Below are 14,626 nucleotides of genomic sequence, written 5' to 3'. Positions count from 1 at the left end.
AACATTACACTATTCATCATCAGTATATTGCTGTAAATAGTGGTCTTGCTGCTTATGAAGCCCCTGCAAAGGCAACTATCAGCACAGTTGCAAGAGTTTGATATGGATGTAATGTTTGCCTCTTCCCCTCTCTGCCAGGGGCGTAGCAATAGGGGTTGCAGAGGTAGCGACCGCATCGGGGCCCTTGGGCCAGAGGGGCCCCATGGGGTCCTTCCTAAACCAAAGTATAAGCTGTTTATTGGTCCTGAGGTGGTAATATTCACTTCTATAGATGCTTTGAATATAAGTAATCATTGACACACTCTTCCCCATCCCCTTTTTGCACCTCTAATACTGCAGATCACTTTGGCAGCTTTTGTTGTGCTGTATCAAGTGTTACATATGGAATGCTTGGGGGGGGGCCAATGTAAAATTTGCACCGGGGCCCCGAGCTCCATAGCTACGCCACTGCTCTTTGCCATCATTGTAACATCATGAGCACAGCAGTGACCAGGTCCAGTGCTTCAATAGATGTAATTGCTAAGGATTCAGGCACTCTAGGGGTCCCTAAATCAGCAATTTCAGTGGTCACACAAGCTCTATGGTCAGTACAGTGCTAAGATGTAAATGACTCCATGTATAATCACACTTCAAGTAGATATAGGACTGACACTACACAGTTAGCATTAATTAATATTATCAGGTCAGGAAAATGTGTGACATTCAGGGACGCTTCCCCTGGTATCAAACTCCTCTTCTAGGGGTGGGACGTGCTCTGGACCATATAGAGCCAGCAGTTAACCATTTATGCCATGCGGACGTGAGCTTCATGTCCACAGCGGCAGCTGCTAGAGCCGCAGGGATGCGCTAGTCACATCCGTGCAGTTTGGGAGGTTTGCAGGCGATTGTGCGGACAGATGCCCGTGATCGTGCTGCTGCAGGGAGCAGGGGGGATTGGCTGCAGGGGATCCCCTGTGCCAATCCGTACATGTCTGCCGAGAATAAACACTGTTTTTGTTCAGAAACAGTGTTTATTCTCACATAGAGCCTCTGCTCTATCTCCTGCCGTGATTTTACACCGCTCGATCATTACATTTATGAATGGGAATGATGTTCCCATTCATAATCTACCCACCGGCACTGTGATCGCAGGTTTCCAATGGAAACCTGCATCACTTCCTTAGTTACAATGTAACAACACATTGTATCCTATGTAGTGCACAAAGTACGCTAATAGGATTTTTGCTCAGCGGAGACATCTTGTGGCCAAATAGTAAAATACACCTACTGACTTTAGGGGAAAAAAATAAATAATATCTATGACAAGAGGGCATATAATTATTAAATTATGGCCTAAGAAAATTAGTGATGGATGTAAAACTAAAAAAATGCACCTTTATTTCCAAATAAAATATTGTCTCCATACATTGTACTAGGGATATCATTTTAATTTGCAATAACAAATGGCCAAATAAAATGTGTGGATTTTAATTATGGTAGCATGAATTATTTTAAAACTATAATGGCTGAAAAATGATTTTTTTACCATTTTTTTTCTTATTATTCCCTTCATAATGCATTTAGAATAAAATAATTCTTAGCGTAATGTACCACCCAAAGAAAGCCTAATTGGTGGTGGAAAAAACAAGGTATAGATCATTTTGTTGTGATAAGTAGTAATAAAGTTATTGGGGAATGAATGGGAGGAGCTCTGACAGGTGAAAATTCCTCTTGTCCATAAGGGGAAAAATACCCGTGACCTGAATTGGTTTTAAACATATACTTATGTAGAAAGTGATGTCCGGCACAAATCCTTTACACAGATAAAACTACAGGGTCACAATGAGCAGCCTGAGTCAATAGCAGCAGTGTAATTTCCCCCTTATCTGTTAGTCTGTTCTGGATGTCATCTTCTTCTGTATGCTTCTTCCATCATTTCTTCTTTTATCCTATTTTCTTCTATTGATTACGTTCTTCTATTGATTACGTTCTTCTATGACACAGGAGTCTAACTCCAGGCCTGGAGGGCTGGGCCAAATCCATGCCAGTGTTTAGGTTGGACTGAGAAAGAGAGGAATGTGTTCTACCTGATGGACAACACCTTTCCTGATTCAGACCCATCAATTAATTTGAGCTGAGTCAAAAATGTATAAGAACCACGGCCTTTGAAGGACCAGTTTGACATCCCTGTTTTTTGCTTCTGTCTTTTCCCTTCTTCACTTTTAATATCTTGATATCAGTTCATCACATGCTGTCCCTGCCTGCTGCTATCTGTTGCACTAGTGCTCCACTGGCAGGCATCTGAGATACCTACTAAAGCTTCCTACTGGTCCAGACTGGCAGGACAATTCAAATAAGCCTTTAGGCGAAAAATGTAATAATCAAATTTGCCAAAGAGCGTTTCTTTGGGCCCATAAGTATGTCGGTTTTGCCCGATAAGTGTGTGCATGCCAGTTTTTAGCTTGGGCATCTTTATGGTCAGGTTAACCTCCTTTCCACCCTGCACACCTAGTCACATGACTGAAGAATGCCAGTAACTGTTTGTTCAGCAGCATTAAAGCCAAAGGGAACCGCTAAATAAAAAAAGAAACCAGATACTTACCTAAGGAGAGGGAAGGCTCTAGGTCCTAATGAACCTTCCCTCTCCTCTGCCGGTGCCCTCTGTGCAGCGCTGGCTCCCCCGTTTAAATCCCCCACAGCGGGGGACATCGGAAGTCTCCCGGAGTTGAGTCCTCCTGAAGACAGGCGGCTCCATATTGCGCATGCGCAATTGTGCAATAGAGGGCGCTCGTGCATGCGCAGTATGGAGCGGCCCATCTTCGGGAGTACTCGGGCTCCCGAAGACTTTCCGAAGTCACCTTCGCAGGCGGAAGGAGCAGTATTTGATCAATTTAGTCAAATACTGCTCCTGGGAACAGCGCAGCACCGCGGACATCGGGAGAGAAAGAGGGAAGGCTCATTAGGACCCAGAGCCTTCCCTCTCCTTAGATAAGTATCTGGTTTCTTTTTTTTTAACCACTTCAGCCCGCAGGTGTTTTCACCTCTAGGACAGAAGCAATTTTCCCCTGTCAGCGCTTCTTCATCACAATATACGTATTAAAAAGTTTAGTCCCTAGGGTAACTGTTTATGTATTTTTTAAAAAACAGTAATTTTTTTATTTTTTCAAACATTTTTTTTAGTTGATGGGCAGGGTGGGGGGGTCAATCAGTTTTTATTCAGTGTGTAGTGTTTTTTTTTCTATTTCTACTTTAATTTTACTTTTTGGCTACTAGGTGGCGCTAAGCACTCTCCTGGAAGATACCAGGAAGTGCCAGCACTGTGAGTGCTGTTTTTTTTTTTACAATTTGTGACGTACGTTTTCATGAATCAAGATGCCTACTCATTGGAGGCATCTTGATTCATTCACAGGGGATCTTTTTCCCTTAGGCGAACACTAGTTCCTCTTCCGTAATCGATCCCCTGTAATAGTGGTGGGGAACGAGCCACCTGCACGCGGATATGCGTGCGCAAATGCCACAACACTGCTGGACGGATATTTTCATCCAGATTGCCTTTGAGTGGCGATTTTTGGACAAATATATCCGTCCAGATTGGCTTAAGTGGTTAAAGAGCGGTTCCCATTGACTTTAACATGAAGCCCACCCCCATTCAATTCCTCCCAACTTATTGGAGAGTAGTTTCATGCTACTGCAGCAAAGGGATTGAAATCCATGTCAAAAGATAATAGAAGAATCAGAAGATACAGTGTGTCTAAAATAAAAAAAATGAAATGTTTCCCTTATTGATTAATTGAAAGTGACTGATAGTTTTCAGACGACCCTCGTAATAAACTATAGAAAATTCAAATAAATCCCATTTTACCACTTTAAAGGCGCATTTTGCATAGTCTTAGCAGATCACTGTTTAACCACTTAAAGAAAACCATACAGTATAGGTACCCCCCCCCCCCCCCCCCCGGAGACATCATCTTAGCTCTAGGGGTGTAGATATACATATCTCACCACAATTGCCGCTATGCATGCTCCCGTGCGGTCCCGCACACCTTCACGTCGTTGTCTGTTACTACACAAATCAGTGACTGGGAATTATGTTACCATTCACCGATCTAAGTGCCTGTGATCAATGACCACCGATCGAGTCCTACAGAAGTAAAGATAGGGAGGGGTACACCACCCTTTAAAACACAGCATGGGCAAATAGGGCAACAATTTAAGAATAATGTTCTTCAACATAAAATTGCAAAGACATTAGAGATTTAATATTGTATCATATATAATATCATTAACAGATGAATTAATTTCTAGCCTTCTCAGCACTGCATTAGAAACAGACACAATTCTATGGTGAACATTTCTGCAAGGGCTCAGGAACCCTCCCAAAATACAGTTTGTTGCTGCATCCACTAATACAAGTACAAACTCCATGCAAGGAAAAAAAATATATAAATACACATGATCCAGAAACACTGCCTTCTTCAGGCCCAAGATCATTGAAGAGGTGAAGTGAAAAACAATCCTGTGGTCTGACAAATCAAGATTTGAGTTTTCTTTTTGAAAACCATTGATGCCATGAAGACCATCTGGCTAGTTATCAGTGCAGAGTTCAAAAGTCACTGCATGAGGAGAAAAAAACTGTTCAGAAGCACCTTCATTATACAGTATATCAGTAATTTATTGATACTCTATTAGTTGCTATCCACAGCAACCAAATGGCTGCGGCACCTTTTTTTTTTTACATATGCATGTTCCGACCACCCAACCACCGAAAATGTGTGGTGTATTATGGGATGAAAAATAAGACAAACCTGGACCAAAACTGTTAAGCAGTTGAAAATATCAGGCAAGAATGGGACAACGCTTCACTTTCAAAACCACAGCAACTGCTCTCACTTCCCAAATGTTTACATTGTTAAAAAAATGATACAACATAGTGGTACATTTCATTTTTTATGATTTATTGCCAATAAATTCAAATTAAGTACCGGTATGTATTTAAGTTTAAACACATTGCTATACTGTTTTATTTTCAACCAGGTTCACATGATTTGCAAGTCATTGCATTTTGTTTTTATTTACATTTTTTACAGCTTCCCAGCATCTTTGGAAATAGGGTTGTATGTTACATTAGCCTTGCATTGTTTTGGATTCTTTTTGACCTGAGAAGTAATATAGAGGAGCTGGCTGGATATGAGTTCATGCCTGGATAACGTCTTGTGCACATAGAAGGTTTAAATTCTGTCAAGTCTCCCATCCTTCTGCCCAGGACATCCCTTAATATGCAGTTATTGTGAATTCCATAACTCTGTACATTGTACAGGTGCATGTCAGTTTAACTACCACACCTACATCAGACCATCTATCAGAGCACTTACAACAATGTTGCATACACTTGGAAGGGTGCCAAAATACATAAATAATGTAAGTAAGAGTATATATTAATATAATTTTAGTGCTTGGCTTATTTTCATATTAAGAGGTTATTTCTTCAAACTGAGGCAAATTCGGCCCATATGTAAGAAATTAGATATGAAGAGCTTACCTCGTTGGAGAAGATCAAGCGCCACCCCAGATAGTGTTACTGTCCACTATGAAGACTATTGACAGGTATTCAGGCTGGACTATTGAATGAGAACCGACAGATCAACTACAAAAACTTTTACAAATGATGAATGTACATTGAGTGCAAAAGACAGCAATTCATTAGATCAATAACAATGACGGAGGTGACATTGTGGACATGAGGCAGTATAGCGGGTCGTCTACAGGAAGTGACTGAGAGCTTGTGCTTTCTGAGCATGTGGTCACATGGTCATTTGCCATCTGCCGATACTTGCGCTCACTATTGAGTCTGGATAATAATTGGCCAACAGAATCCGCCAGGTTGGAATGGTCCCTATGGCCGATAACTGTCTTTTGTCGCTGCCTTTTCAGATTGTTGCAAACTGTTGAGACCACTGATTGTCTCCTGATCCATTGGTCCTTGTTCATTGTAAATGACGATAGTCCAACCTGCGTCCGTAGCTTTAGAGCTTCCAGGTATTATTATTTATTGTATTTATAAAGTGCCTACATATTACGCAGTGCCAGACAATAAATACATACAATGATACAAGGATTACAGACATAACAAGGTTATACATTATAGGACAAAGCTATACAAGGCAAACAGGGTACAAGATACATGATCATGTGCTTTTGGTCTGGTAGGTCCAGTTATACAAGTACAAGGCAGTCATAGGAAAGGAACACACAATCATGTAGAATGCACTAGGGAAGGGAGGGCCCTACCAAAGTCTTACAGTATGTGCGATGCTGTCAGTTTTACTGTGAAACAGAAATGCATTTCAGCTGATACACCATTAACCTTCCTGGCGGTAAGCCCGACCGAGCTGAGCTTGGGCTATGCCGAGCAGGAGGATTTCTCAGGCCCAGCTGGGCCGATTTGCATCATTTTTTTTTGCAACACGCAGCTAGCACTTTGCTAGCTGCGTGTGCATTCCGATCGCCGCCGCTCCGCGCAAAATCGCCGCTGATCGCCGCGCCGTGCTGCCCCCCCCAGACCCCGTGCGCTGTCTGGCCAATCAGTGCCAGGCAGCGCTGAGGGGTGGATTGGGACTCCCTTAGACGTCACGACGTCCATGACGTTGGTGACGTCATCCCGCCCCGTCGCCATGGCGACGGGGGAAGCCCTTCTGGAAATCCCGTTCTTTGAACGGGATTTCCTGATCAAAGATTGCCGGAGGCGATCGAATCGGGCGGGGGGATGCCGCTGTACAGCGGCTATCATGTAGCGAGCTCTAGGCTCACTACATGATTTAAAAAGAAAAAATTTAAAAATAGTTCTGCGCTGCCCCCTGGCGGTTTCTAATAGACCGCCAGGAGGGTTAATCTGCCAGTCATCACGTCACTCAATAGATGCAAATTCATCACCACTCAATCAAAGTAATTCAATTTGCCTAAAATACCAACCTATATATGGTGTTGAGGTTTTTTTATGGTGTTAGTCTCTAATGTTCCATATTGAGAAAAATAACAATCTACTGAGGCATGGTTTTAGCTTACTTTAGTGCTTGTTACAGGGTTTTTTAAATTCTTTTTTGGAATCTTGAGGGGTAAAGGATGTACACTACATAAAAAGGCTACATCCTGTACCGCTTCCATGATCACAATGTCAGTTAAGATGTCAGAAATTACTGTAAAAGTGAGTATCCTGAATAATTTACTGCATTCTACAATATGTCGCTACAGTGCCTCTTTAAGTTCTCTGACTCATGAACATACAGTGGGTTGCAAAAGTATTCGGCCCCCTTGAAGTTTTCCACATTTTGTCACATTACTGCCACAAACATGCATCAATTTTATTGGAATTCCACGTGAAAAACCAATACAAAGTGGTGTACACGTGAGAAGTGGATCGAAAATCATACATGATTCCAAACATTTTTTACAAATAAATAACTGCAAAGTGGGGTGTGCGTAATTATTCGGCCCCCTGAGTCAATACTTTGTAGAACCACCTTTTGCTGCAATTACAGCTGCCAGTCTTTTAGGGTCTGTCTCTACCAGCTTTGCACATCTAGACACTGAAATCCTTGCCCATTCTTCTTTGCAAAACAGCTCCAGCTCAATCAGATTAGATGAACAGCGTTTGTGAACAGCAGTTTTCAGATCTTGCCACAGATTCTCAATTGGATTTAGATCTGGACTTTGACTGGGCCATTCTAATACATGGATATGTTTTGTTTGAAATCATTCCATTGTTGCCCTGGCTTTATGTTTAGGATCATTGTCCTGCTGGAAGGTGAACCTCCGCCCCAGTCTCAAGTCTTTTGCAGACTCCAAGAGGTTTTCTACCAAGTTTGCCCTGTATTTGGCTCCATCCATCTTCCCATCAACTCTGACCAGCTTCCCTGTCCCTGCTGAAGAGATGCACCCCCCCCCCCCCAAGCATGATGCTGCCACCACCATATTTGACAGTAATGATGGTGTGTTCAGAGTGATGTGCAGTGTTAGTTTTCTGCCACACATAGCGTTTTGCATTTTGGCCAAAAAGTTCCATTTTGGTCTCATCTGACCAGAGCACCTTCTTCCACATGGTTGCTGTGTCCCCCACATGGCTTGTGGCAAACTGAAAATGGGACTTCTTATGCTTTCTGTTAACAATGCCTTTCTTCTTGCCACTCTTCCATAAAGGCCAACTTTGTACAGTACATGACTAATAGTTGTCCTATGGACAGAGTCTCCCACCTGAGCTGTAGATCTCTGCAGCTCGTCCAGAGTCACCATGGGCCTCTTGACTGCATTTCTGATCAGCGCTTTCCTTGTTCGGCCTGTGAGTTTAGGTGGATGGCCTTGTCTTGGTAGGTTTACAGTTGTGCCATACTCCTTCCATTTCTGAATGATCGCTTGAACAGTGCTCCTTGGGATGTTCAAGGCTTTGGAAATCTTTTTGTAGCCTAAGCCTGCTTTAAATTCCTCAATAACTTGATCCCTGACCTGTCTTGGACCTGTCGTGTGTGTTCTTTGGACTTCACGGTGTTGTTGCTCCCAATATTCTCTTAGACAACCTCTGAGGCTGTCACAGAGCAGCTGTATTTGTACTGACATTAGATTACACACAGGTGCACTCTATTTAGTCATTAGCACTCATCACGCAATGTCTATAGGCAACTTACTGCACTCAGATCAAAGGGGACCGAATAATTATGCACACACCACTTTGCAGTTATTTATTTGTAAAAAATGTTTGGAATCATGTATGATTTTCGTTCCACTTCTCATGTGTACACCACTTTGTGTTGGTCTTTCATGTGGAATTCCAATAAAATTGATTCATGTTTGTGGCAGTAATATGACAAAATGTGGAAAACTTCAAGGGGGCCGAATACTTTTGCAACCCACTGTATATGACGGGCAATTGCCTTGATTTTGCTAGCTGGTCCTGGGAGTGCCTTTAATCCACTGTCTTGAACTACATATCCATCCACAGTGACTACGCAGTGTAAAGGGGAAAGCTAGTAATTTTAGCGTCACATGACCTACCAGTAATATTGTCTATCTTTCATGTCTAAAGCCTCATACACACAGTACAATTTTCTATCAGATCGACCGGTGATCTGATAAAAAATTGCATCAATGTGTAGACGTCCTAATTGTTTCCGATCGATATTGCGATCAATTTTGCATTGTTAAGTAACCAGAATCATCGCAAAATCGATCGGAATCTGATCTGACCGGTCGGAAATTATCTAATAGATAATTGTACCATGTGTACCCAGCTTAAAACTCCTACCCAAAACCATGCACTTGTCACTGGAGCTGAACACAACAGTTTTAGATTTTTTTTTCTTCTGTAATAAAGTATGGGATGTCATAATTTCAAGTTTTAAAATTGGATTTTATGAAAGCATAGTTGTAGCATTGCAATAGTATTAATGGATAGTTTAGTTACACATTCAGCATGCCACGAAGAGCTGGCGAGGTATACGAAGGCTGGAATGTGATGATAAGTAGTGTGTTATTTCTAGAGAGTCTTCAATGGTTGAAGGTGGTCTCACTACTGCAGATCTGAGGTCAGCATTATTGTTATTCTTGACCTAGAACATCTAACAAGATAATAAATAAAACCCCAGGACAGGGTAGCTGGTGACTCACTGATTGTTGTCAGTATCTTCCTTATGTAAACCTTTGCTGTGTGACTCTACCCATTGCCTGGACAATATAGTGCATGCAGCATCCTATGCTTAACCTTCCTGACGGTAAGCCTGAGCTGAGCTTGGGCTATGCCGCGCAGGAGGATATCTCTGCTTCTAGTGGGGCGATTCGCCCCATTCAAAGTGCTGTACGCGCAGCTAGCACTTTGCTAGCCGCACGTACAGCTCGATCGCCGCGGCTCTGCGGCGATCGCCCGCACGCAGCGGCGGAAGAGGCCCCCCCCGCCAGAGCCCTGCGCTACCCGGACCAATGAGTTCCAGGCAGCGCTATGGGCTGGATCGGAGGCGTCTGACGTCAGGATGTCGGCTGACGTCCATGACGTCATTCCGATCGTCGCCATGGCAACAGGAGAAGCCAATCAGGGGAACGCATTATATACGCGTTCCCCTGTTTGCTATTGATGCCGGCGACGATCGCACTAGAGGGACACATGATGTTACATGATGTTACATGTTACATGTTACATGCACTCTGGTAGCTTTACATGAAACAAAAAAATAAATAAATTAAAAAAAAAGGATTTCTGCCTAATTGGCAGAAAAATATTAACCGCCAGGAGGGTTAATGCATTAGATATAAATGACAGATATGAAAGTTCCTTCTACAATTTCTGATCCATTATGTATGTCACACATGGAAATCCTCTTCAAATGGGGGATGTTGCTCCTACCAAACTAATGCCACAGCTTCCATCAGAATGCATCCAAATTTACGATCCCGATTGGCACACATATATCCCGACCGCCAATAGGTGTCGGGAAGGTGGTGCCTTCAGGACCGCCTAACGCCGATCGGCGTCAAGTCCTGGGGGAGAAGATGAGCAGGGATCGTACATCCCCGCTGAGTTGCGGAGCTCTGTTCCGTAAACAACCTGCCAGCTGCTGTCACGGCTGGCAGGCTGTAGAAACAGAAAAAAACAGCTGCAATCAGTTGTACAGCGCTGCAGTCCAGTGCAGCGCTGTACGGGGGAAAGCTCTGTCACTGAGCTGTCCCAGGGTAACATACAAAAAGCGATCCCTGTCATAGGCTGATTCCTATTGGATCAATGGAGGGTGGGATAAATTAAAATAAAATACACATTTTTATAACAAAAAGACAATAAAATTAAATAAAAAAAAAAACCCACAAAACATCGCAGCAGCAATCAAATGCCACCAACAGGAAGCTCTGTTGGTGGCAAGAAAAGGAGGTAATGCTGGGTACACACCATGCGTTTTCTCGTTCGATCCGCGGGTCGATCGGGATTGATTCGACTATTTCCAACATGCTCGATTCGGCAAATTGACATGCAAATCGATGGCAGGAATGATTGAAGCCCGCATCGGGCATGGCGGAAATAGTCGAATCGATCCCGATCGACCCCTGGATAGAGCAGGAAAATGCATGGCGTGTACCCAGCATAAGATTCATTTGTGTGCTAAGTTGTGTGGCCGTGCAGCACACTGTTAAAGCTGCAGTGTGCTGAATTCTAAAAAAATAACCTGGTCACTAGGAGGGTATAAGCCTGTGGTCCTCAAGAGGTTAAAGATGTGCAGTAATTGTTGCCTGGAACAGTTACTAGTGATCATATTGGATGATGGTATTACAGGTAGATAGAGATGGTGCTTCATTTTGGCTCGGGTTCCGCGTGGTGAACGCCCATCTCATAATGCCCAACATGATCTGAGACCAGTTGGATATTATGCTCATAAGCCAGCGGGTCCTGACATGGCTGTGGGGGTTCCCGGAGATGGAAAAGTTCATCCCTGCTGGCCATTATGAGATGGAAGTTTGCAGCTAGCAGACCCATGCTGCGGCAAACTATCATCCCTAGATATGATTGCTCTACAGACAGGCTTACAGTTGAGCAGCCTGTCCTCTTCTACTGGGGGGGGGGGGGGCGGAGGGGGGGCATGAGTGGAAGATGAATAGGAGGTTCCAAACAATAGTGCTCATTTATGTCTGTTGTTTAGTGATCAGGTATGACAGATCTCAGGCCGGTTCCACACTGCAAACTGGCTGCACCCAATGCCAGAAACAGGCCTTCATGGAACACCGCGTTAGTACACGGTGTTCCCTGTCTGGCCGCCAGCCAAGCAGGAAGTGAGGCGCGCTTGGGGTCACTTCCTGCTTTTAGTATGTGGAAGTGCACGGAAGCGTATCGTTAAAATACGTTTCTGCGCATGCACAACATCGCAACACCAACATTGTTAAAATCCCTGCATCGCCATAGATTAACATGACTTCCAGTCCGACGCAGAGCGAAGCAAGTACACACGTTAACATGGTTTTGTACTAGTGTCGGGGATGCGACGAAAACGTTGCCTTGTGCTGTACTGTGGCAGTATGAGAGTCTCCATAGACTTTCATTGCCTGGAGGTGGAGTGCAGTAAAAATACCACACCGCCCTGTAGTGAAAGAGCCCTCAATGCGTGGCTGACAGATTTCCACCCGAGAACACCATGAATAGTTTTCTTAGGTGACAAAAACGTATTATTATGCTTCAGAGCACCTTTTAGAGCTGCCCCAGAAATCATGGTAACATATGGCACTAACGGACTGATGTGTAGGTACAGTCAGAAATGCCAATCCCAAGTATAGTAGTCAAATGTGCCCCTACCTAACTCTCCCCCTCCTCCCTGCAGTGTAACAGAGGCAGGGGTGACAGACAGACACTCATCTCCACTGAGTTCCAGGCGCTGGAAGTCCTGTCTGTCTCTTTGGAGTGTTACTGCTCTTCACTTCCTGCCTCTCACAACAGGCAGTAGAGCCCAAACGAAGAAGCAGGAAGTACAGAGTACCTGCACTAAAGAGAAGACAAATGGACCTGCAATGCCTGAAACTGCCTGAAACTCAGAGGAGGCGAGTGTGTTCCTGTTACCACTGCCTCTGTCACCTCAACGGGGAGGGGGGGGGGGGGGGGGGTTGTAGGGTAATTTAGGTAATTTAGTGGGGTGGTGGCAGACACTTGGGGGCCCCTATGGATGCTAGGGTCCTGGGGCAATTGCCCCCTTTGCCTGTATGGTTGCACTAGCGTTGTCTGAGAGGGATCTGCCACATCGACCAGTGGATGGTCAGCTTTACTCATCGGCAAATAGATGAAGATTTGCAAACACTGATTATTTGGAGAACAGACTTCTAGGGTGTGGAGCATAATAACAAGGGAGGTGGGATATTAGGCCAGTGGTGGTGGGGGGGGGGCAGGACTTTTGAATATTTTAATTATGTTATTTTTTACTTTACTTTGTATGCTGTCAATGTATTTTTTAAAATGTAATAACATACCAGCTTTAAAACAAAACAAGAAAAGAACACTTAATAATGTGAATCTAATAATTGATATGAATAGGAAGGTATTGCATGATTGCTCTTGTAGTAATTACTCCAGACACAGCACCCCTTTACATTTCTGATGTGCATTCAAGCATGTTTAGGAGTTTTTCAGAAGTCTGTTCCTGATACCTGGTTGGAGTGACGGCGGGTTCTTTGAAGGGGTCGACGTCAAATGTGTTTGGTGATTAAGGTGTCGAAAGGAGAATATGTACAGGTGCTGGCAAGAATGTTTTCCAAGCCCTGGAAGGGAGTCAGAGAATGACTAGCATCGGAATGTAGAAAAGCTGGACAGAGTCACTGGCATCAGGACATGGCTCCCTCTGAAGCAGACTACATATTCTTTCATAGAAGTGTTACGCATTCCATAAAAATAATTGAACCTATTTTTTGTTGCCTTCTGGGGTAAAGCAGATGTTGTGCCTTAAAGTGATCCTCAAGTCAAGGGGAGGTTCAGTTTGCAGAATGCTCCTGGCCATGGGAGCACAATCGAGGACGCCAACGGACAGAAGCCCGCATGTGCAGTAACCCGTGACTGGACCAGTCAATGAGCTTTCAGAAGGCCACAGTGGCATAACAGAGAGGCATTGGAGGACCCCAAGGAACCTACAAGGCTATGAGGGCCTGGAAGAAGGCCCAGGTAAGTTAAACTGAGCTTCTTTCCCTCACTTAAGTTTCACTTTAAGGCCCATTTCCAACTGATGCTTTCTGACCTGTTTTTTGAAATACCTTCTAGGGCTTATTTTCAGGGATGTCTTAATTTTGTGACTGAGTACTAAACTAACAGGAGCCAGTAAACAAATATGTTCCACTTTTACCAATATAGGAGGAAATGCCCTTAAAATCTGATTTATTGGTGAACAACTGAACAAACCTGAAACTATGAGGACCTAAGATGCATAAGAAAAAGTTAGCATCTTTGAGCATCAAATTGCCTTTATGGAATTGGTTTGGCATAGCACCCCAACATTCTAAAGGTGTATCAATGTACAATTTTACCAAATCTAAGGGGAAATATAAAATATATATAGTAAATATACTTTGATTGAGTACTTGATGTAGTCCCTTGTATTATGTAGTGCACCATCCAGGCGCTTACAAGGGCTTGGCACACTCAGTGGCCCCAAAATTAAGTAACATCTGAGCATAGCCACAGCTGAGTTGAAAGTCTTGACCGCTATTGCATGAGGATTCTGGGTTATAACTATCCTTTTAAAATGGATTATGTACAAGAAATTGAAGATATATTATTGCATGGCACTCTTATGAATAAATTGTTTCTAAAAAGGGATATGATTGTCTGTGATTTGCTGCATGCTCCTTAAAGAGAAGGTTCAGGGAGTGGGAAAAAAAATAAAAAATCCTTATCCACTTACCTGGGGCTTCCTCCAGCCCGTGGCAGGCAGGAGGTGCCCTCGCCGTCGCTCCGCAGGCTCCTGGTGGTCTCCGGTGGCCGACCCGACCTGGCCAGGCCGGCTGCCAGGTCGGGCTCTTCTGCGCTCCAACGACGGGCTTATCTGCGTTCCACACGGGCGCGCTGACGTCATCAGACGTCCTCCGGGCTGTACTGCGCAGGCGCAGAACTACTGCGCCTGCGCAGAACTACTGCGCCTGCGCAGTACAG

The sequence above is a fragment of the Hyperolius riggenbachi genome, chromosome 1 (genome assembly GCF_040937935.1).
Source record: "Hyperolius riggenbachi isolate aHypRig1 chromosome 1, aHypRig1.pri, whole genome shotgun sequence".
NCBI lineage: Eukaryota > Metazoa > Chordata > Amphibia > Anura > Hyperoliidae > Hyperolius > Hyperolius riggenbachi.
This window is presented reverse-complemented; position numbering follows the sequence as displayed.